Source organism: Gavialis gangeticus, unplaced genomic scaffold, assembly GCF_001723915.1.
Source record: "Gavialis gangeticus isolate Ggan-Ray unplaced genomic scaffold, GavGan_comp1, whole genome shotgun sequence".
NCBI classification, from domain to species: domain Eukaryota; kingdom Metazoa; phylum Chordata; order Crocodylia; family Gavialidae; genus Gavialis; species Gavialis gangeticus.
The window spans coordinates 62,318,724-62,342,057 of record NW_017728993.1 but is presented as its reverse complement, the minus strand read 5'-3'; the positions used below and the strand labels follow the sequence as shown (position 1 = coordinate 62,342,057).

The 23,334-nt window shown below is 47.1% G+C and overlaps 1 protein-coding gene across 1 annotated transcript in view; it reads left to right on the top strand.

Moving 5' to 3' along the window:
- PAPPA2 (pappalysin 2) overlaps positions 1-23,334 on the top strand; it is a gene marked incomplete at its 5' end in the record, with an annotated part of 184,615 nt that overhangs the window by 34,194 nt on the left and 127,087 nt on the right. The window lies entirely within an intron of this gene.

Below are 23,334 nucleotides of genomic sequence, written 5' to 3'. Positions count from 1 at the left end.
ACATGCAAACAATCCCCACCATTCCACCCCTGACACACACCACTAATAAACTATGATAATTGCCCTGATCCTTGCCATCTCCTGCTACCTTGCAGGCCAGGGAATTTCTAGGCTTTCATACCTGCAGTGATTTTTTAGTTTGAAAAGTAAAATGTTCCTGAATAGTTCAGTCCTGTTTTAGTTTTTGCTACCTGTTCCTAGGCTTTATTCTAGATTCCTGCCTGTGGATTTTTGGGTAAGATTCATGTTGACTGGCTGTCTGGAGCTTGAGTTTAAACTCAATAGGAACAACCTTTTCAGAAAGGCTTAAAATCAAAAAGGGCTTTTCCGAGAGATGTTCTCAACAAGTTTTCATTGAGAAGAGTGGATAATCCAGGAATACCTGAATACTCCTGTGCCCATTGAGCACAGCAATTGCTGTTGACTTCTGAGCTCTTTTGAGATCTGGCTGCATGTCACCAGCTGATCTAAGTCATAAAACCCAGACACATTGCCATTTTTCTCAAACCATGCCCATCACAACTAACAGGCAAAGGGCAGGGCTGCTTACTGAATTGTGATATTCCCATTTCATTTAAATAGGCATGTGAAGTTATAGCATAAAGGCCAAATACGCAACATTTTGGGAATTCCTTGTCATCCAGGCACCTGATATTTTAAAAGATTTTATTGCCCATTGCAGCATGCATTAAAAAAAATGTCTGTTTGGCTCATTCGCATGCCAGACACAAATGGCTTCTAAGCCATTAAGATCTGTTAGGTCAGTAACCTGTGATTTGAAAAATCTATTAAATACCCATTTATGTGGGAATTAGAGCTTCTGTAGTTGATCAGAGGTACCAGCCACCATTAAAACACACAGACAATATAATCCTCCCCAAGAGGCCTGAGGCACTAAAACACAGACTGCTGGGCCGGATTCATCCCCTGGAGAAGATGATGGCCCATTATGCTCAAGCAATGTGAAACCTGTCACACAAGTTAGTGCGAACCATGAAATTTATAGGCCTAAGATTTGGTGTACATATTCTCCTTGGGGATTAAAATTCAGGCTTGTGGTATGAAATTCATACCCTGAATCAATATAAGAATGGACATAAATGCACAAAACAAAAATAACGCCTCCTCCCCCATACATAGATTCTTGCAGATTAGAAAGTGTTTGGATGAGAATTTTATTGTTATTATTAACTCTCATGCAAATCCACAAGTGTGGGCAAAATGGGTAACAATAATGGGAAAGCTGGAGAGTGGTAAGTCTGCAGCTCTTTGGTCTTCTGTTTCAAAAGGTACTCTAGAGCAGTGGTTCTCGACCTTTTTTTTGTACCAAACCCATTTGTAAACATCGATGACCAGTCTTGCCTCAGTGCCCCTCACTCCTGACCTGCTCCCCCACCCTCAGCCTCACAGTATTGGGACAAGGGGTGGGTGTGTGGCGTATGGGGGCGGGGCCCAAGCAGCCCCTTGTAGGCTGGATCACCCACAGTTTCGAAGGAAAAAGCCACAGTTTCCCATGTTTTTCTTTTTTAAAGTAAAATCCATTTTTTAAATTAGTTTGTGACCCTTTAATATATTCTTGCAACCCACAGGTTGAGAAATGCTGCTCTAGAAGGCAACAGATGGGGTTATGGAAGTGGAAGGGGCTTGAGATGTGGGTTTGAGTCAGTGCTTGTCTATCCAATGTATCACCTTTGCATCTTTGGGCAAGTCACTTTGCTTTCTCTCTCCAATTTGGACCCTGTGACAGGACTGGGTCCCAGGGGTAGCTGTGACACCCCCTGGTGGTCATGAGGCTCCTGGCCCAGTCCAGCCTCCTGGATACCCTCCCCTTCCTCTTTCCTGCCATGGCTTGATGGAATTAATTGATTGTAAAAAGGGAGGCTGTCCCAAGGTCCCAGAGTGAGCCCTCATCTGTTCTTTCGCTGGCAGGTCCCTCCTGGACCCCACTGATCCAAGTCCTGCCCCTTAAGCAGGAAGTGGGGCCCTTTTGGCCCCATCTGGACCCTGGGCACTCATTGCCTTAAGGGCTATTCTTGGTCTACTTCCCCCCCTACAGCCACAACCATGCCTCTCAGATGTTGGTTGATATTGCCCACTGGCCCTAGTGGCCCCATCTTGTAATCATCAAATCCATCTATCCTGCTGGGCCTCTGGCCCCAGCAAGGCTCTCTTCTCCCCAGGCCCCCAGCCCTAGTCCCTTCCAGGCTTTACCCCCCACCCCGCTTGAGTCAAGCCTACTCAGCTTTGGCCTCCATACTGTAGCCTTAGATTTCTTCTCTGGGACTCTGGCCCTTGAATTACTGCTATAACCCTACCCCAGCCCTCAGTTTTCTGGGTCTCTGTCCCCAGATCAGGTTGCTTCTGCTAGTGTGCCAGCCTCTGGCCCTGGCAAGGCTCTCTTTTCTCTGGGCCCCTAGTTCTTATCCCTCTCCAGGCTTTTGTCCTTTCAGCTTAAGCCTGCGTAAGCCTCATCCCTCCATTCTATGGGTCCCTGGCCCTTCCAGGGTAGCTGCAGCCCTCAACTTTCTGGGCTCTGCTTCCACTAATCTCAGTCCTCTGAGCCTCAGCCTGCTGCAGACCACAGTGCTCTGGGTTCCTGACACCCTAGGCTTGGCTTCCTGCTACTGAGTGCCCACCAGGCACCCCTCCATGGCCTAAACTCCAGTGTGCCTGCCAAACACCCCTCCATGGCCTTCTCTTTGCTGCTTATAGCCACACCAGTCCACTCATTCTTAATAAGAACATAAACACAAGCCCACTGGCTGTATAACAAAACTCTCCCCACACTGGGTCTTAACCCTCCTGCAAGCCCTAAGTCTGTGTAATCTTCTGCTTTGTACCTAACTCCTTGGATAGTTACTCCCCCTAGGAGTAGCAACCATTCTGGCTGATACTGCCTGTTTACTTCACCACAGCTGCCCTTGTTCAGCTGTTGGTGCCACTTGAAAGTTTAGCCAGCTGCAATATCCCCTTAAACTAACTGGAGCCTCTGGCTGCCTGTTACAGTTCCCCATCTGTAAAATGGGAATAAGGGCACTTCTTTTTTAAAGCCTTTACCTGCCTGCGCTGTTTAGATGTAAACTGTTCAGGGCAGGAGCTATCTATGTTTGTATGGCACAATAATACCCAAATGAGTCTGCTGCTGTGAAACAAGGTAGAATAATTCGGAATGAGAAAAGAGCAAGTATGTGGCAGTGAGGGAGGTTTGCTTCAGGGTAAATGAGAGGCAGTGGAAATGGGACTTATAGATACAACTGTACAATGAGGTTTGACTTGGTAATGGAAGAGATCAAGAGTGTCTAGCCATGCTGATCTATGCAAGGGCATTCATTAGTAATGAATGGGGGTGCTATATCCCTACAGATGCAGAAAATGGAAATGTTGCAGTAACAATAGGGAGAGAACAGAAAGGCAGGACCCTAGAGGCTGCCTTGGGGAGGGAATCCTGACAGTTCTCTTAATTTCCTTGCATTAGTACCCAGTGTGGGGGACCTGAAACAATATAGACTATGCCAGGGATAGATCCAGGGAGGTACTGTGGTGGGGTTGCAACCACCTTCTACTGTGAAGGTCTCATGCCAGAGGCTCCATTTCCCCATGGTCCCAGATGCCTGGGTCCCCTACAGTGTATGAGGCATGGCTGGGGACCAGGGCTGGAGTGAGACACCCCAGAGGACACCAAATGGGAGCAGTTAAGGAAGTGGGGAAACTGCTCCTCTCCCCAGCTTTTATGGGGGTGGGGGAAGCCCCAGGGCTGCTTCTGCCTGGCTCCAGCTGCTCCCATCTCCTTCACTGTGTTTCTCCTATTGGCCTAAGGGCTCCAGATGTGGGGAACAACTGTGTGGAGAGCTGGGCAGGCTGGTGTCATCATTAGTGGGTGATTTCCCCCCCTTCCAGCATCTGCTTCTGGACTATGTGGGACACCTGGGGGGTAGGCATGGAGAAGGAGGCAGATTGCCCACTCATGACCGCCCCCAGCCATGCCTGTCCCTCTGCTCAGCTGTCCCCCTCAGCTAGAGCCCTCAGACCAGAGGGGAAAATGCAGTGGAGGAGAAGGGAGCAACGGCTCTGCTCCTTGCGCAGCCACTCCCCACAACCCCTAGCTGGAGCCAGGCAGGAGCAGTCCTGAAGCTTCCCCTGCCCTTGGGTCAGCTGGAGACAAAGTGGCAGCAGGCTTTCAGGCACTCCTGCTCGCTGCCCACCCCTTGAGTGTCTCCCATGGTCCAGGAACAGGCACTGGAAGGAGGGACCCACCTGTCACTGTTGCTGTCCCCATCCAAGCCTGGCACTCCATTCTGCCACATACTGAAGCTCCTGGCTGGAGTGGGGTAAAAACAGCCCTGGGCTCACCCACTTCTGGGTCAGCTGAGGACAGTGGCAGCAGCAGATGGGTCCCCTTTTTTGTATCTGAAGGCACCCCCTAGCATCTATTAGGGGGGTTGGTGAGAGAGCAGGGGAGATGCCTGCACAGAAAGGGAGAAAGTGCTGAGAGAGCTGGTGTGCATTCTGCTTTGAGGACTCCAAAATGTTCATGGCAGCTTCTGCTGTGGTGCAGTCTGCCCCACAGTGGGGTGGAAGCTGAAGGCTGCAACCACCCCTGCAGCACTTCTGGCAACTCCTGCACCCCCCTTTTCAAATTCCTGGATCCGGCCTTGGATTGTGCTATGATATTGCAAGCTTTTAGTTTGCTACAAGGTATGGGGATATTTGGGGGGAAGAGAGGAGCCATGTGAACAGGGCTGCTATAAATTGTTTCACAGTATCAAATTTTACATTGGAAATGGGCAGAGGTTGATCCCTCTGAATCCTACACAGGAAGTGGTCTGAAAGCTTGGGACAAGGAGAGCAGGGGACACTCAGCAATGTTGCTACAGTTTAGGGATGAGGCCATGCAGTAGCCCTGTGACTTACAGGAGAAGCATTGAGAATGGGGAGATGGAAGTGAGGCAAAACGGGCTGGCACCCCCTGACTTCTCCCAGCAGAGGGGCTGGCAGGCAGTGAGAGCAGTCTGTGATCCAGCTGTCTCTTCTAATTAGGCCTTTTCAGCTCACCCACTTGGATGAGGAGAAATAGTTTTCAGTGTGCGAGCTGGCTGCTGGTGTCAGCCAAAAGCTGCTGTGCCCCATCTGAGGAGAGGTCAGGTAGTTCTTACTGAGCCAGAGGCCTGAGCTCGCTCGCCTGTCTCCCTTCATGCCTCTTTTAATCAGCTTCACTGCAGCCTTTCACTCTTGGATGAGAGCCTCCAATTTCCATGCTGAGTGCATGGGCTTGGCCTGCTTCCCTTCCCTGTGCTGCACTCCCCTGCTTGCTGATTCCTTCCTCTTTCTAGGAAATGTGTCTGGGTTCAGGGCTGCATTTCTGACCCTCACCCCAGTGTAGCACTACTACCCTAAGGGGTCACTGGAGAACACTACCCTTTGCTCTTTAACATTTTGATACCATGTGGTTGGGAGTTGATGACATCCTGGGCAGAAGATGCTGGATTCACAGCCATGAAAAATGTAGCCATCTCTCCACAGGGCTAGCATGGAGCAGGGTTTCCTCATGCTGCCCAGCCAGTGAGACCCAGGGAAAGACCTTCTCCAGGCATGATTGCATGGCCTGTTAGATTCTTAGATTCTTGGCTGTGGCTGCTAGTAACTCTGTTCATTAGCCCACTGCAAACTTAGCTGAAACCTCAAGTCATCAAACAGCCACCAGAAGATGATAGTGTTCAGGCCAAATGTGATCCAGTGACACAGGAAAGCACAGAGAGATGCAGAAGGAGTTAGGTTGGGGGATTTTCTAGTTTGAGGTTTATTACAAAGCATATAGGACAGTGGAAACCGATCCAAACATGATAAAAATGATATCATCCAATGATCCAAGCATCTGATTCACATCTGATACATATAATATTCAGCTCCACTAAGCTAAGTTTGTATAATGTTCAAAGTGCTGGCAGGTAAAGGAGGAAATGAACTAGAGGAAGTTAATTAGCAGAGTATCCAGTCTAGAGGTGGGGCTGCATTGAGCAATGACTTACAAATTGTCTCATTGTTTTGCTGAACAAATAGAAGGAATTTCCCTGCCCGTGGCAATGGCCAGAAACCCAAGGACCTGGGACTGATTGTTGAGGATGGTTTAGCATCCTGTGAGAGGAGTATCAGTGACTGCAGAATGTAATATGAAAAGCAGGGAAAAAAAACTTTATTCATAGGTGATGCGTAGCTGTTGCCAACAATGGACTTTGGAACAGAAGATCAGAACATCTGTCTGTGGGGTGTGCGTGTGTGCACATGTACACAAGGTTGCTTATCACGGTACAGGGTGCAGCCTGGAACAGTCTATTCTAGAGGCTTGATGCTAATCAGATCCAGCTGGCTTATTCTCTTCCTCCCTCAGACAGCTGTATACACTGCTGGAAGCTCCCAACTGTGAACGGTGTATCTGGATTTTCTGGTCTTGAACTGCCCATAGTGACAATTGTCCTCTTCCCCACACTGACAAGAAGTAGAAAGGCTTCTTCTGCAGTTGCTTTTACTTATTTCTATGGAAAACACATTTGTGAGCCACCATCCTTATGCCTGGGAAAATAGGGCTTAAATCACGTAAGGATCTGCTTGTCTGACTGAAAAAGGTGAATATTCATGTGTAAGCAGAACCATACTAAAAGGCACCCACCCAACCCAGCCCCATGCATAAGGCATCTGAATAGTTAAAGCAAGAATATTCAGAGTTTTAATGTAAATTATTTAAAAACATAAGCAGTCCTTGAAAGAGATCAAAATATTCCAGTTTCAAAATTCAGCCACTGGCTGTTGGGGTCAGGGAAGAACTTCCCTTTGGGGAAGGTTATTATGTAGCCTCCAGCTTTATTGTTCTTTCTTTAGAGCATGTGTAGTGTTCTGCATTCTCAGTTTTTACAAGTTTTCACTGATAAATTCCCTGATTTTTTTAGTCATTTAGCTTTTACTAATTTGCACCTGTTTTTAAGTTCAAATCCCTGTTAACTGGCATGAGTGGGGAATGACCCATTGTTGGGGAGTGGCAGGGTGACAGTGTCCATACGGGGGCCGGGAGAAGGTGGCTGGAGCCATTGCCTAGGGGCGTAGGGCTCCCGGCTCTGACCCTGGGCGGGATGGGATGGGCCATGGGAATTGCTCCCAGGGTGGGCAGGTCCGAGCTGCACCCTGGCAGCTCTGGCTTTGGCCCTGCCCTGGGCACTGGGAGCTGCAAGCCCCATCAGAGGGGGCAAGCGGGAGAGCTTGGCCCCACTCCCTGCGGCTTGCACTGTACCCAGCCACACCGCACAGGCCTGTGGGGTGTGGGGGCAGCTGCTATCTTGATTGCTGGTTGCCCTTTGTGCCGCCCCACCCTATCAGCGTTGACTGGCAGAGAAGCTCCAGCAGGGGGAGGAGGGGACCGCTGCCATCTTGTCTGCTGCCCTTGGTGCAGCCACTGCTTGCCAGCCAGCACTAGGCTTGTGCGAGCAGGCAGCTATTCGATCCAGCTTCAGAGCCGGCTGCTTTGGGTGCCAGGGATCTGATCTGGAGCTCCGGACCAGGTTCCTGCTTTGATCTGGCTGAAGCAGCTCTGAAGCTTCGGAGCCGCCTTGGAGATCTGACCATAGGATATAATGGGAAATCAATGAAAGATCTATAACTTTGTTGTTTGATTTGGATGAAACTTTCAGAGGTGGTAGCCCCTACTGAGAGCATGAATTTTGCTGAGTTTCAAGAGGATCAGTGCAAGGGTTTGGTGGAAACTGTACCACAATTTCTTGAAAGCAAAACTCATGTCACGTGTATGTATTACATTACAGGGGGGTGAAAACTGTAGGGTAGTAGCTCCTGGTGAGGCCTCAAAGTCTGCCAAGTTTCAAGAAGATAGGTGCAGGGGTTTGGGGGGAACTGCACCCCAAATTCTTGAAAGCAAAACTCATGTCACTTCTATGTGTTACATCACAGGGGGGTGAAAACTGCAGGAGTGGTAGCCCCTGGTGAGGCCACAAAGTCTGTCAAGTTTCAAGAAGATCAGTGCAGGGATTTGGAGGGAAGAGGACCTCAAGTTGCGGACAAGCAGAACTCGTGACGTGGGTGACACTGTGTGTTAAGGTGCAGCAGGGTGAAAGCTGCAGGGATGGTGGCCCCTGCTGCAGGCATGTAGCCTGCCAGCTGTCAAGGAGATAGGTGCAGGACTTCTGGGTTCTGGGGCCCTGCACCTCTAGTTGCTGACAGGCAAAACTCGTGCCATGGGTGCTTGTGGGACTGACTGTCTCTGTCTAGGGGCAGTTGATTGCCTGTATTGATTCTTTCCTCTCCTTAGTCTGTGGTTTTGTAGCTGTTAATTGTTGCTAATTAACTGGTTACATTAGCTAGCAACTGTGTATTGAGCAGGTCCCTGAGTGAATCATGATTGATTGGTAACTGGTAACAGTAGCTTAGCAGCCAAGCCTGCAGTAGTTTCCCCACCCCCAAGACAGACACAGTTGCACAAGCACCCATGTCACAAGTTTTTCCTGTCAGCAGCTAGGGGTGCAGGGCCCCAGAACCCAAAAGCCCTGCACCAATCTCCTCAACAGCTGGCAGGCATCGTGGCCTCAGCAGGGGCCACCATCCCTGCAGCTTTCACCCCGCTGCACCTTAACACACAGTGTCACCCATAGCACGAGTTTTGCTTGTCCGCATCTTGAGGTGCAGTTCCCCTCAAACCCCTGCACTTATCTCCTTGAAACTTGTCAGGCTTTGTGGCCTCACTAGGGGCTGCCACCCCTGCAGTTTTCACGCCCTTGTGTTGTAACACATAGACATGACACAAGTTTTCTTTCAAGAATTTGGGGTGAAGTTCCCCCTGAACCCCTGCACTGGGGTGTCATGCGCTCATCAGAGGCTACCACCCCTGCAAATTTCATCCAAATCAGACAAAACACAACAAAGTTATAGATATTTCATTGATTCCCCATTATACCCTATGGCCAGATCTCCGAAGCGGCTCCGAAGCACTTCCGAAGTTCCGAACTGCTTCAGAAAGCCTAATGAAGCCAGCGCTTTGATCCAGACATGCTGCTTCAGATGCCGAAGCGTCCAAAGCTTCTCTGGATCCAAAATACAGTCTGAAACCTCGCACAGCCCTAGCCAGCACCTTCTCCTCCCAGCAGCAAGGACTGCTGGCTCCCACCAGGGAGCCAGCACTTTATTTATATTACATTTTTTGCATGCTATTTTTGAATTTGCAGATTTTGTGGACAATCCTGGATTTTATGGTTTCTGTGAAATCCGCAAAACCACAAATTAAATAGGTCCCTGTTCATGAATGCATCGATTACCCCTTTTACATCTCTGTACTAATTTCAATTCCTGCAAGTTGGATACTTTTTTCCATTATCACAGTAATTGTCTTTGGGTAATATAAGAAAATAAGGATTTAAATCACTAAAAAAACCCAGGTAAATGATCTTGAGGCAGTCAGTGGCCTCTGAGACATTGGTGTGCAGGTTTTGAAGATCTCTAGGGAAGTGATTCTCAGCCAGGGCATTGGGGCACATTGGGATGCTGCCAGATCCATTGAAGGGTCCTACAATGTGCAAGGAGATAAGTGAGGTGTGAAGAGATAAGCAGATAAGCCAGGCTCAGGCCTGTCCCTGCCTGACCATTCCCCACCCCTACTGCTCATCCTCTGCACAGGAGGTAAGCACTGTAACACATTAGTTTTTGAAACTGGGTGCCACTCAATTCACAAAAGTTATGGAGGCACGCCTCAAGTCCAGAGACGGGTGTCTTGAGTCCAAAAGGTTGAGAACCACTACTCTAAGGAGTTTAGTGCAAGAAGAGGAGCCATCTAGTATGTTGTGTGACATACTCCATGGCATTACAGGTGCATAGTGAGCTGTCTTGCTGCCTCAAGCTAATCAGTTTTGACACAGCAGACCACACCAGATCTGATCCTGCTTAATCAGTTGCACGGATGGTCTTGGGAGCCCAAAGCAGAAAGCCATTTATGCAGTCTCACATGATGAGGGGCAAGTTGCTGGCAGTGGAAGGGGTTCTCAACCCATTTTTTTCTGTCACAGTGAACTGGTGATGTCCCAAACTGGCTGAAGAGCAGGCAGAAGTGTCATGACAGGAATTCTGCTCGGCAGTCAGCAGATGGATGGATCAAGGGTGGATGGATATGGGTGGATCCCATGTCCTTGAACTTTGACACGTGGCATTTGTCCAGTCTTTGTGACCCAATTTGTTGGCTGCATTCTGATGCCAGATGGTAGTTTGGAGGGGCTTGGGTAGGACTGATAACAATACCAGTTTTGTTGGCTTACGTGTGCCTGTGAGGAATTTCCTAGGATGGCTAAGCTGTACGTCTGTTAGTGTGGCATGGTCAGAGTTTAACCAAACTGTTTAACTGTCATAGTATTCACCAACTGAGTATCAGAGACAAATTCCTGAATTATGCAGTGTTTGCATACAAGCTCTCTGGGTGGATTCTGTCAGTTTGTTCAGGAGGCGGTATCTGTTTTCAATCTTTGCAGCTACTACAGTGATGTGGGCTTTGTAAGTGTGATAATCTAGGGCAGTGGTTTTCAACTTGTGGTCTGCGGTCCCCTGGGGGTCTGTAGACTATGTCTAAGAGGTCTGCAAAAAATGTCTATGGTCAATCAAAAGTATGTGAATACCCACACCTACAATTCAAATGAGTTTGCATCTCCATTTGAAATTTTTTAGGGGTCCGCAAATGAAAAACATTGGAAACCACCAATCTAGGGTGACCCCCTAGATGGACTGGCTTTGGATCATGTGACATTAACCTGACTATTCAAATGGTGTTAAGCTCAAGTTGGCTCTGAGCATGGCATCATTAGATACTTGTTGTTGCTGTCTTTGGTGTACTTGACCTCAGTTTCTGTTTCTTGCAGTTATCACCTAAAGCAGTCATATCACTGCTCAGGGTCTCTTCAGTCTCTCAGATGTTACAGTTCCTTGAAGCCAAGCAGATATCAGTATGCATTGTCTGGGAGTGGTCTTCAGAAGGTTATGTACATTAAATGATCAAGTCATACAGGATTTCATTCTTTTGAAATCTCCAGATGCTGTTTTTTTGGCCCAGAACTACTTGAAGAAGTATATGTTGTGAACTACAGGAGACAATTTCCAAGACACGGAGCATCAGCTCAGTTGCCATAACCCATCTAGGAAGAGCTCTGGACATTTTATGCACCAGAGCGGTATGCAAGATGGTATCATCTACTGCTGTAAGATCAAGATAAACAAGCCCTGTTTTTTCTTATTCTCTTCATATCCATTTTCAGTATATGGAGTGAGTGCTAGCGCTTGGTCCTACTTCAATTTGGCTGAAAACCTGCCAGATCATCACTCAAAAATTGTTTTGCCACCCATGTAATTCTTGATAGGATCATTCACTTCAGGTGTTTGTGTTAGTTTAAGATACTAGGGACAAGCAGGCTGATAAATAGTGATCTTTGCTTTGCTTTTTACCCATCAAACTAGTTTTCTGCCAGTTCTTGGCTATTGTGTTCTCTAGGATCCACTAGTGTTGGCTTTTCTTTATGCAGAGCTTTTGTAAAATACTGACAGTGCCACAGGCATTAATTGGAAACTATTGTCTCCTGTAGTTCAGGGGGAGAATTCTTGGGGATGGTGACTGTATGCTGAGGTGCAGGAGTCTAAATCCCTAATGCTTGCATTGGAAATATTCCCCAACGGACAAGATGAATTATTGCCTGTGCCACACGTACGTTACTTCTCTTCCCCTTGTTTGGTTATGCCTGAGTTGGTTTGCTTAGTATTTCTGATAAAGGTATATCATTCTACTGATAACCTACTGAAGTGTCCAGACATAAGGGGGGACATTGTCAAAACACTAAAACACTACCTGTTAATTTATACTTGGAACCATCAGCCCAAACTAGAGATTAGGTTTCATGGGAAGATTGAATTCATGGGGGTTCATAGATGTTAGCCATTTTAAAATGAATAATCCTTATGATGTCTCAGTAGTGGATATGGATTGAAGTTTCTCCAGTAAACTAAGCTGGATGATGCATATGTGGCTCGGCCATAGTTTTCATGAAACTTGTAGTTTTCAAGGTCAGAACCAGAGTTCATGAACTGAATAGAAATAAAGGAATGAACCTAGGTTTCTTGCAAGTAGAAGATGGGCATTGTGTTGGGAGAGGCTGTGTTTTAAACTGAGTGCTTTGCAGCTAAAAAGACTTGACATTTAGCTGTAGCACTCTGAAAGAAAGATAGCGTAAGTGGTATCTTTTTGTCCAAGTCCACAGAAACTGGAATTCAGTAGATTTCATTGATTAGTTGTAGGCTTAGTTTACCCTGAAGGGTAATCACTAGGGCTGTGTGAAGCTTCAGCCCTTGATTTGTTTCGGCAGAGATTCGGCCCGATTTGGTGGCCAAATCTCCGAATCCGAATCGTATCAGAGGACCCTTTAATCTCTATGAATCGAATTGGAAACCTCTGACTCAATTCAGAGAGATTTGGACAGATTCAGCGATTCGGACATAGACACAGAGTTAAATGTTTTTTCTACATACCTCTAGGAAGCAGGGGCTCTGAATGCTGTGATGCTGAGGTGCATGGACCATCCCACAGGATCACGGGGGGCTCCCCAGTGCGCTCGGCAGCAGACCCAGAAGTGGACCAGAAGCACTTCTGGTCCACTTCCAAGTCCGCCGGGGAGTGCGCAGGGTTGCCCCACCGCACCCTCCCCCCCAGCTCAGTGACTGGTGCCTCCTGGGTTGGGGGGGCACCCAGGGTCCCCCTGTGGCTGATCGCTGAGCCAGGGGGGGTATGGGAGGGCCCCCCAGTGCGCTCCCTGGCAGACCCAGAAGTGGACCAGAAGTACTTCCGGTTCACTTCCAGGTTTGCCGCTGAGCATCCTCCCCAACACCGCAGCTATCATGAGCTGTGCCTGCTACCTCAAGGTACGCAAAAAAAACACTTTTAAAGCTGTGCCTGTGTCCGAATCATTGATTCACTGAATCCACTTCGAATCTTCAGATTTGGATTCCGCTGAATCTAATCAGGGACAGTGATCCAAATCAACAAATCAAATCACTGTCCCCGATTCGGGCCAAATCTGAATCCAGATCAAATAGGGCCCATTTTGCACAGCCCTAGTAATCACAGATTGTATGATGAAAATATAGCCACTCACTACATATAATTTCCCAGGTGGCAGAATATCAAATTCTCTAGTGATGTCCAATCGACCTACTACAATTCCCATACATGGTCCACTTCTAATAAACTCAGCTTTCTATTATGTCCCTTTTTTTTTTTTTTACCTCCACGTCTTTTTTTTTTCTTCAAAATCTGTTCTAAAACTTTGCATATTATTGAAGTCAAACTAATGGTCCTGTAATTATCTGGATCAATTCTTCCCTATTCTAAATATACATACAATATTTGCTATTGCCTATATGTCCTCTTTTGATTTGATATATTAATTAAAGGCTGTGTTACTACACCTGTCTTTTCATATGTCAGTCCTTCCAGATTTATGTGGTGAACATTATCTTGATCCCCCTGATTTGAGCACTTCAGTCAAAAGCTTAATTTCCAGTTCCACATCCTTATTCCTGTTTACCATCCTGTCTTTGCCTTATTTTATACACCAGCATCCTTAATGAAAACAGACAACATTTTCATTTAATTGTTGATCCATTCTTCAATTATCTTTAATCTAGAATCTATCCTTATTACCTCGTGGCCCAATATTTTTCTTTGTTCTCTTTTTATGCACATTTTTAAAGAACCTTTTGCAATTTGTTTTAATGTCCTTTTCAAGGACTAACACAGCTTGACTTCTGGCAATTCTCACTTTCTCTCTGCACTTACTGACCTCCATGACATAGCTTTCTTTGCTGATGAATCCCCTTTTCCATTCTTTGTAGTTTCACTGCCTACTCCTAATATCCTTATAGATGTAATTATTTATCCAGTTAGGTCTGGAGCCCTTCCCCTGCAATATTTTTCTGCCTGCTTCAGATGCAAATTCCTAAAAGTTTTTGCACCTTTACCCAAAGAAATTTCAAGCCTTCCTCACATTCAAATCCCTGAGCTCTTTAGTCCAGTCAACTTCATTAACTACTTCCTCAAATGTCTCAAAGTTTACCCATTTAAATTAAATCAAATGAGCTCATGATCACTTGATCCAAGTTAATTTTCTATGACCAACTTTTCTATTATGTCCTTGCTATTTGCCAGAACCAAGGCTAAAATAATATTTCCTCTCATATGTTCATAGATTCATAGATTGTAAGGCTGGAAGGGACTTTGGAAGTTCATCGGGTCCAGCCCCCTGCACCAAACAGGAAAGATAACTGGGGGTCAGGTGACCCCTGCAAGGTGACTGTCTAGTCTCCTATTGAAGATTTTTAGGGTAGGTGATTGTGCCACTTCTGGAGGGAGCTTTTTCCACAGTCTGGACACCCTGACCGTGAAGAAGTTTTTCCTAATGTTGAGCCTGAATCGATCTTCCAGGAGTTTGTGGCCCTTACTCCTGGTTTTCCACTCGGGTGCCCTGGTGAACAGTTGTTCACCAAGCCCTTGATGTACCCCCCTAGAGTAGCAGTGAGCTGCTACCCGGTCCCCCCTCATCCTTCTTTTCTTCAGGCTGAAGACTCCCAGATCCCTCAGCTTTTCCTCATATGGCTTGCTGTGTAAGACTCTGATCATATGGGTGGCTCTTCTCTGGAGTGTCTCAAGGTTTCCACATCCTTGTTAAAATGTGATGCCCAGAACTGGACACAGTACTCCAGCTCTGGTCTCACCACTGCTGAATTAGAGTGGAAGAATCACCTCCTTGGCTTTGCTGAAGATGCATCAGTTGATGCACACCAGAGTATTATTTGCCCTACTGGCTACAGCATTGCACTGCCAGCTCATATTCATACTGTGGTCTATTATTATTAAATAATAATGTGGTCTATTATTAAAAGGGACCCCCAGGTCCCTTTTATTCATAGTGCTAGTTAGTTTGGTGGCACCAAGCCTGTAGGTGTGTTGGGGTTGCTTGTCCTGAGGTAGAGCACTTGACATTTCTCGACGTTGAACTTCATCAGGTTCTGATATGCCCAACTTGCTAGCCTGTTTAGGTCCTCCTGGAACTGTAGCCTATTGTCAAGCGTGACCACGCTTCCCCATAACTTGGTGTTGTCTGCGAACTTGGCGAGTGAACTCTTCACCCCCACACCCAAATCATTAATAAAGATGTTGAAAAGTACTGGACCAAACACCGACTTGTGTGGGACACCGCTGCCCACTTCTCGCCAGGATGACACAGATCTGTTCACTACGAGACTCTGGGTCCTATCCTGCAGCCAGCTTCTCACCCTCCTGACTGTCTCAGAGTTAAGTCCACAATCCTCCAATTTTCTCATGAAGACATCATGGGATACTAGATCAAAGGCCTTTTGAAAGTCTAGGTATACAATGTCAACCTGCTCTCTTGTGTCCATGTGGTGAGTTACCTGGTCATAGAAGGAGATGAGGTTGGTAAGACAAGACCCGCCCATGATGAAGCCATGCTGGCTGTCATTCAAAATCTTACCTTCTGCAAGCTTATCGCGGATAGACTCCTTGATGAACTTTTCTAGGATTTTCCCTAGGATGGAAGTTAGGCTGACTGGTCTGTAGTTACCCAGGTCCTCCCTCCTGCCCTTCTTGGGGATGAGCATAACATCAGCCCTCTTCCAGTCCTCAGGGACATCTCCAGAGTGTCACGAGTTGCCAGGGGCCAAAACTCAGTTGTTCACTGATGATTTGTTGAAATCTGTGGGCTATCATGTCCAGGAATAGTGGGCCCCTTATTAGCAGCGTTTGTTCTCCAGTTTTTACGGGGAACACAGTTCATGATAGTATTTCTCTCTTTAATACTAAAGGAATCTCCACATCCAAAGCCAGCCTTGGGGGTCTGTAGCAGCTCCATCCTGATCTATGACCCCACTGCATTTCTAGCGTTGAGTTTTCACACAGTTTTGCTGGTGCTTCTCAACCCAGACGTACAATGAACAACACCTTTTTAGTACCGGAATTCTACACACAGTTACGCCAATGGACTTCACTCTTCATCTGAGGGAATGTCCAATTCCGAAGCCAGATTTACTTCCCACAGTTCCTAAATTCCTAAGAACTCCCTTTACAAACAGTAGGAATCACTCACCTGTCATGGAGGAAAAATCAGGGCCTTGGGCATTTCACTTGTTTGCCAGTGCATCTCATTTTTACCCTGTGATGCCCCTTGGAGCTATAACTCCAGCCATCGCTCAGATATTTAAAAACATTTTTACTCCATACTTTCAGTAGCATCTGATTTCATGATTGCCCATTGACTCATAGTTTCTGTGGCTAGAATATGTGCTTTCCCAGGTCCATGCAATTCATACCTACTGAAGTCAGTGAAGGACTCCCATAGCCTGTAGCGGACATTGGCACAGGAGCTATGTGGCTCTCTACATCCTAAGGGAATGTCTGGCTATTATTCAAGCTTCCCTTATCCTCTCTGGCATGTGTTCTATTTGTCCACATTACTAGACACTGTCCAGCTTAGTGACAATGATCCAAATTTGACTGGCTTGTGATGTTACTGTGGTATTGATACACGGATGGCATAGTAATGACCCTTGGCCTGCAGGCTGGGCTTTGAATTCAGGGATTTGTAATGCAGCTGGATGTGAGGGGCCTTGACAGGTAGAGAAGAACCTGAGCTTTTATTTAAACATGAGCCAGCTCAGCCCTGAGCTGGAGTGCCTCCAAGTGGTTCCATGGATGATGATGCATTTGCTGGAAAGCATCTCAGGGATGTCTTCCTGGAAGCCTCACTTGCTTTGTATGAGGTTAGCGTGTCAATATAAGGATGGATGGCCACCACACACCAGGCGCCACCATCTAAGAGATCAAGGACCTGAAACACTATGAATTGCTCTACTTTACCTCTGGCCAAGTACTTTACCTGTTGTATATGTTCTGTTGGGACACCTGCCTAGCTATAAGTGCCACTGGTGATTTCTCTCTTCTTCCTGGAAAGCCCTGCTTGGAGATGCCTTCTCCATCAGCTGAGGTTTGGGAAATGGAGAGCCTTCCCCCACTTGCTGGGAGTGGAAAAGAGGTCTTTCCTTGCATAGTGAAACATGGTAAGGGATATAAAAGGATAGCCAGGATATCCAATGACTTCACTGGCTTGTGCAGTCAGTCTGGAACTGGCTAGCTCTCAAGTATTTCTTAGCTGTCCATTGAGGGCACTTGGAGAGCTTCCCCCCAATCCCACTCCCACATTCCCACTGAATTGTCTGCAGGGAAAAGCCTCCTATTTTTGAATTGCAGTGGAATTCCTGTGGAGTTACACACTGCATCCTTAGCAATACCCAGAGAATTCAGCTTGATTTATAGCACTGCATGGGATACATGCTGGCCTTGGTCTCCATTCAACATGCTGCTGATCTCCTCTTGTTGGTAATAGACATTTTTGTGTCTACACCATAGGCAGGGGCCCAAGCCTTCCCACCATATGCTTGTCAGTTAAACCTACCTGCTCTCCTCCCTATCCTGCCCCAATCCAGGCAAAGGCCTGAGTCAGAGTTGCATAATCCAGTATGTGAAACCTGCCCTGACCAATGCAGTGCAGTACTTCCTTCCTTTTCCTGCTGTGCATAACCAATGCTTTTCTCCACTGTATGCAGGAAGGGACTACCAGTCTGACCTAATCTGATGAAAATATTGACAACCCTGGCCCTGGCCCTGGCCCTGGCCCTGGCCCTGGCCCTGTAGGTAGTGGTCTTCTGTCCTCCGTGGAGCTGTTTGCTTCAATCCTTGGCCCAGCACAAATGAAGTGCTCCAGCCTTAATAGCTTATGAGGACATTGCTGGTGCAGTGGCATTCAGTTAATGCATGGCATAGCCGGGGGAAGAGTAGGGAGGATATTCCTGTTCCAGTACTATGCAAGGGATCCCAGGGTGAGTGGATCTCATGTTCTTCAGACTTTGTGGCTTTTCCCATTTCCTGTCCTGGCTGTGGCAGCTGAAGCTCCGTATGTGTCAGTAAGTTTCCCTCTGGCACCATCCTCAATGTAGATGTTACCTTGGATAAGGTTAGAAGTCCTGCCAACCTTGAGTTTTCCTGATGACATGAAAATCCCATGTGAAGATAGCATATCAGTGCAGTGTCATCCTGCACTGATGCAGCATGGAAACTGTGACATTACTGCTGCTGCAATGGTAAGACCTCAGGTCTCCTTCTGTGTCATAAGCACACTAATACTCAGGCACAGTTTCCATGCCTGTAACCATTCCCATAACTTCTCTTAAAAATGGACATTCTCCTGATGCTTTCACATATTGCCCTAATGTTGGATCAGATCCTCATCTGGCAACAAGCAGCAGGGCTCTGTTCATGTCACTGGGGCCAGTGATTTGAACAGAGCCCTGCTGATGTCAATGGCACTGCAGTGGAGTCATGGGAAGAGGAGCTCAGCTGACATGTACCAGTATCTTGTGCCCCATAAAGAAGAAGAATTTGTTTTGCTTAATTTGGAAAAACCTGGGTGACTCTCCCCTTTGTCCTCTGTGCTCTTGTTCTTTTTGCTACTCAGCAAAAAGCTATGCCTTTATATGTTTGTCTGGCACTCCATGAGTTTGTGTGTCAGCTCATGGCACTCTGCCTGCCGTCATTGTTATTCAGCTTGGAATCCCCCAGTTCAGAAGAGGTGGGAAACTGTTCAGAGTTAGGGAGAGCTGCAGTTTAACCAGTTTGAGGGCCATGGGTTGGGGGGAGCTGATGCACCATCCATCAACAGAAAATAATGGAACCACCAAGGAAGAGGGACAGCATGACATTGGCAGCTGAGACTGGTAAGTGACAAGCAGAGATGGCAGTCCCCTGCTCATAGATGCCAGTGGGAGATGGGGGTTGAGAGAAATGGGAGAGTGGTCCATTCCAAAATTGTTTTGGTCTCCCTAGTATCTTTGGGGAGGCTAGCCAGGAGGATGTTTGTGCTTTCCATGCCACTGTGGGCGAAGTCAGAGATCCTTCCTCTAAGCCATTTCAGTGTCTCTGTGTTATTAGTTGTTCACCCCCGACATGGCCCTGAACTGTAGGAGTCTCTCAATGGAGGAAATTATAGTTATTTATAATTACGGGGAGAAAAAATGTTGCTAGTGTCAAGGGAACAGCAGGCGACAGCCAGAAAAACATCATGTCTCCAGAAGAGAGGCGGCAGGAATATCCCTCTGAACATGACTGACGTCAGCTCCCAGAATTTGGACGGCTCGTGAGGGTTTGGGGCTGTTTTTCCAAGATATCATAGGTTAGGAATCAACATTATTTTTAAAGTCTTTGTCCCCCGAGCAGCTCTTGTGCATGAGGGAGCTTTCCTCCCTCTATTTCTATTAAGTTTTTTTTTTTTGCTTCTGTTTCTTCCAAGTCCTGCCACAAAAATGTCCAACAGGTCTATTTTCTTATCCCTCTATCTACTCCTCTCCCATTTTGGTTGGGTTGACAAGGTGGTGTCAATGTGGTGTGTGTCTGGGCAAGACCACATAGATTGGTTGAGTTGTCCTAACATTGTTGCTTCTAGTTGGGAGCTCTTGGTCTTTGTTATTTAAATGGTGAGGGAAGTGTTTTCTGTGAATGCAGCTTGCCCATGGGAGCTGGTGGGAACTGTGTAAGAAATGGGACACTCTTATCCCCACCCTTGAAGACCACCAAGCTGAGATTTTCAAAAGTGAGGCATGATTTGGGGTGGCTAGCTTTTGGGAGCCCAGCCTGAGACACTTCAGTGGAAAGATACTTTGCTGCTTCCTAAAAATCAGGGCACTCTAAGGTGTCTCAATTTGGAAAGCCCCAAAATGGAGGCACCTAAAATTACTAGTTGCTTTTGAAAATCCAGACTATTTCAGATCCAATTAAAAAAGGTTTTAATTGACGAGGAAAAAAGCTCTCCTGGTGTTTAACTCAGCATAGAAAAGTGGTTGCATTGCCCTCACAATATCTCCCTCCCATGTAACTTGCAAGTAGCCAGTTGCTAGGGGTGTGCATTGATTCGGATCACTGTCCCTGATTCGATTTGGTCGAATCCAAATCTGAAGTTTTGATGTTGATTTGGAGAATCAGCGATTCAGACATAGACACAGCTTTAAATGTTTTTTCTACATACCTCAAGGTACCAGCACGGCTTGTGAACGCTGTGATGCTGGGGCACTTGGGGAGCATGGGGGGACCCTCCATGTGCTTGGCGGTGAACCCGGAAGTGAACCAGACGTACTTCTGGTCCACTTCCAGATCTGCTACCAAGCACACTGGGGAGCCCCCCACGCTTCTGTGGGGCACTCCATGCGCCCCAGCATCGCAGCATTCATGAGCCGCCTGCTACCTCGCGGTATGTAGAAAAAACATTTAAAGCTGTGGCTGTGTCTGGATCGCTGAATCTCTCCAAAGCAATTCGGATGGTTCCAATTCAATTCAGAGAGATTAAAGGGTCCTCTGATTTGATTTGGATTCAGAGATTCAGCCACCAAATTGGGCCAAATTTCTACCAAATTGAATCAGGGACCAAAGTTTCACACAGCTCTACCAGTTGCCTCTAAAAGAAGATACGAAGGAACATTTTCACCATCAATTGTGGTGCCAGCATTATTCTGCATATTTGTTCTTTAGTATTATACATTTGTGTGATAGTTTGTCAGAAATCTGTTGCTGCAAGTCATTAGACCTTTCTAAGGATCAAAGACCTTTTTGGAGTCAATGGAAATCTCCATTGATCAGGCCCAGTATACTTTGAGAGTCCCTGCTATGAGCAGAGACTAACTCCTCACAGTATTTCCTGGACCATCAGGGTTTATGAACACATTAACAGTAAGAGCTGTGGTACACAATAAGAATGGGTTCCTGGCATTCATAGAACTGTCTTACACCTGAAAACCCTGCAGCACTTAACAAGGGCTCATCATTATTATACAGTAGGTCCTGACTCCTCATTCATGCTGGGGAACATCTCACTTCACTAATCTTACTTCATTGGCACTATTTGTAGATTAAAGTACCAGTCAGCATGGGTACATATGTTGGCATCTGGCTCATGAAGATGGAAAAACCAGCATACAGAGAGGTGGGTGAAAGATTTGTCCCAGAGCAAACACTGAGTTCCACACAAAGAAAGGGGTAGAGCTAAGTCCCCTAGCTAGTAGTTTCTGCCTTAACCTTCCCTGTAGACATTGTGAGAGACTTTGAATTGTCTTGTAGGCTGTGGTGAATGGACCCAGACATGAGTGCTGGAGCTATCCTATTCATTTTGGGATAGCCATGGCCCTTCTTTCTCTTCCCAAATTATACCCCAAAGGCCCTTGCTTATCTAAAGAGTCTTCAAAAATGGACATCTTAGGTACTTCCCTACTTCCCTTTCTCCTTCCCATCCAATGTTCTTCCACTCAGTGCAGCTGTTTACTCCCTGGACTGGTTGTAAAATGTCGAGGAAAGGCTCCCAGCAGCTTTGGCATGTGTCCTTCCCTATAAAATGGTCCTTGGCAGAGCTCTTTCCAGAGTCACAGCTTACCTTGCCTTTTCTATTTAGGGCACAGCAAGAGGTGAGACTTTGGCTCTTGCACTTCTCTGCCTCCCTGCTTATCACCAGTGCTTCAGACTCTTCTCCTCTGTGAGGGGTTAGGGCCTGAGCAGCATAGACAGAGCCATGTGGGGGAGCTCTTGGTGCTCTCCCAGTTCTGTGGAGCCTGTGCCACCATTGCTAAGTTCATGTTTCCCTAGGTTTGGTTTATTATCTTATTAAGAGCCCAGCAGGGCCCTGCTGGCACTGGATTTGGACCCAGCCCTTATATCTTTGTTCTGGGTGAGCACAACCCTCAGACTGACCACAGCACCTGCTAGTTGATAATAGGTGGATTTATTGATACAGAGTGATAACAAAAAAGCAACAATACAAACAATCCTATATCTACCAATCCTAGGGCTGTCATCAGAGTTAAAGTACATCTGGTTAAGATACAGGCTGCACTCTGAGGCTCTTTCTCTTAGGTGTCAGCAGTCTGGAGGTGGGATGCCAAGGCCCACAGCTCCTCTCCAGTGGGGTGGATGAGACGGGCTACTGGTATGCCCTCGGTCCACGGTGGCCTTGGGGACCCTTCCTGGGGGACAGAGATGGGAGTGGGAACCCCTCTCGGGGAGGAGAAGGAGGAGGAACCCAGGTGCGGGATGAGAAGGAACAGGGAGGGACTCTTTGTTATTCTCAAGTCTCTGCTTTTGTATTCTCCTTCCCCCTTGATGACTCCTGATGACTCTTCATCCATGGCTATCTCTGGTTGGGTGTCTCTCTGCGGGCACATGTCCACGTAGCCTTCTGGGCCTTTTCCTAATTTGGGCTGTTCCCCCAAAACCAGGACTCAGGCACCCCTCTGCTCTGGGGCCTTGTAGTTGGTGTCATTTATCTCATGTTATGGGACAGTATGGTACATACTTCGTTGGTTCCCAGGCTGTGTGTCCTTGTTGTGTTAGACAACTTGTTGGCCTTGAAGGCTGTGATCTTGTGTTATGGCATGCCCCCCCTCAATTCTCAGGCTGTGTCCATCTGTTGGCCTTGTTGTGCTGGACAGCCTGCCTGCTTCCAGGGCTGTATGGAACAATGTGTGTGAAGCCCACGCTCTTACAAATCAGTTAACCCCTGCTGCTCATCTTGAACCCTTATAATGCATATATCTATACCTATAAGCCAATTCCTCCCAAAACAGGCCTTTAAATACAGTTTCTAAGCCAACAGGCTCTGCTTAACTCACTTAGTGTCCAGTTTGTAGTTTGGCCAGATACTTCAGAAGGTGGTGATAAGATTCCCAATAAGAGTAACCTTGCATCTAGCCCCGGCACAGTTGGCCAGGAAGAGGGTTGACAGCATAACCCCCTCTCCAATCTAGCTTCTCCCTGTAGGGGTCAGGCATTGCTGCTGCCTTCGTGCCCTTTTGTTGCCTGTTGTAAAGGAGATTGGGAAGCTGGTGGAATCATGGTGAGGTCCACTCTGAACTAACCAGAAAAGTTGGCCAGGTGCAGAGGGACAAGCATGATCTCTTTGTGGGGCAGATGCTCTAGAAGGCTTTGAGCCTTCCTGAAAAATGAGTCCTCTGAGAAGATCCTGGTGGAGTGGTGCAGCTTGGCATCATTCCTAGAACAGGCCAGCATGAGGCCTGACAGCCATTATGAGTCGTACCTAAGTTGGTGTGACTGTGAATGCCATGCCTGATCCTATTGTCACCTCAATCCTCCAGAGATGGGCTTAGTGGTTTTGCAGTCTCCCTGCAATGAATGACAAAGAGGCTTCTGCAGAA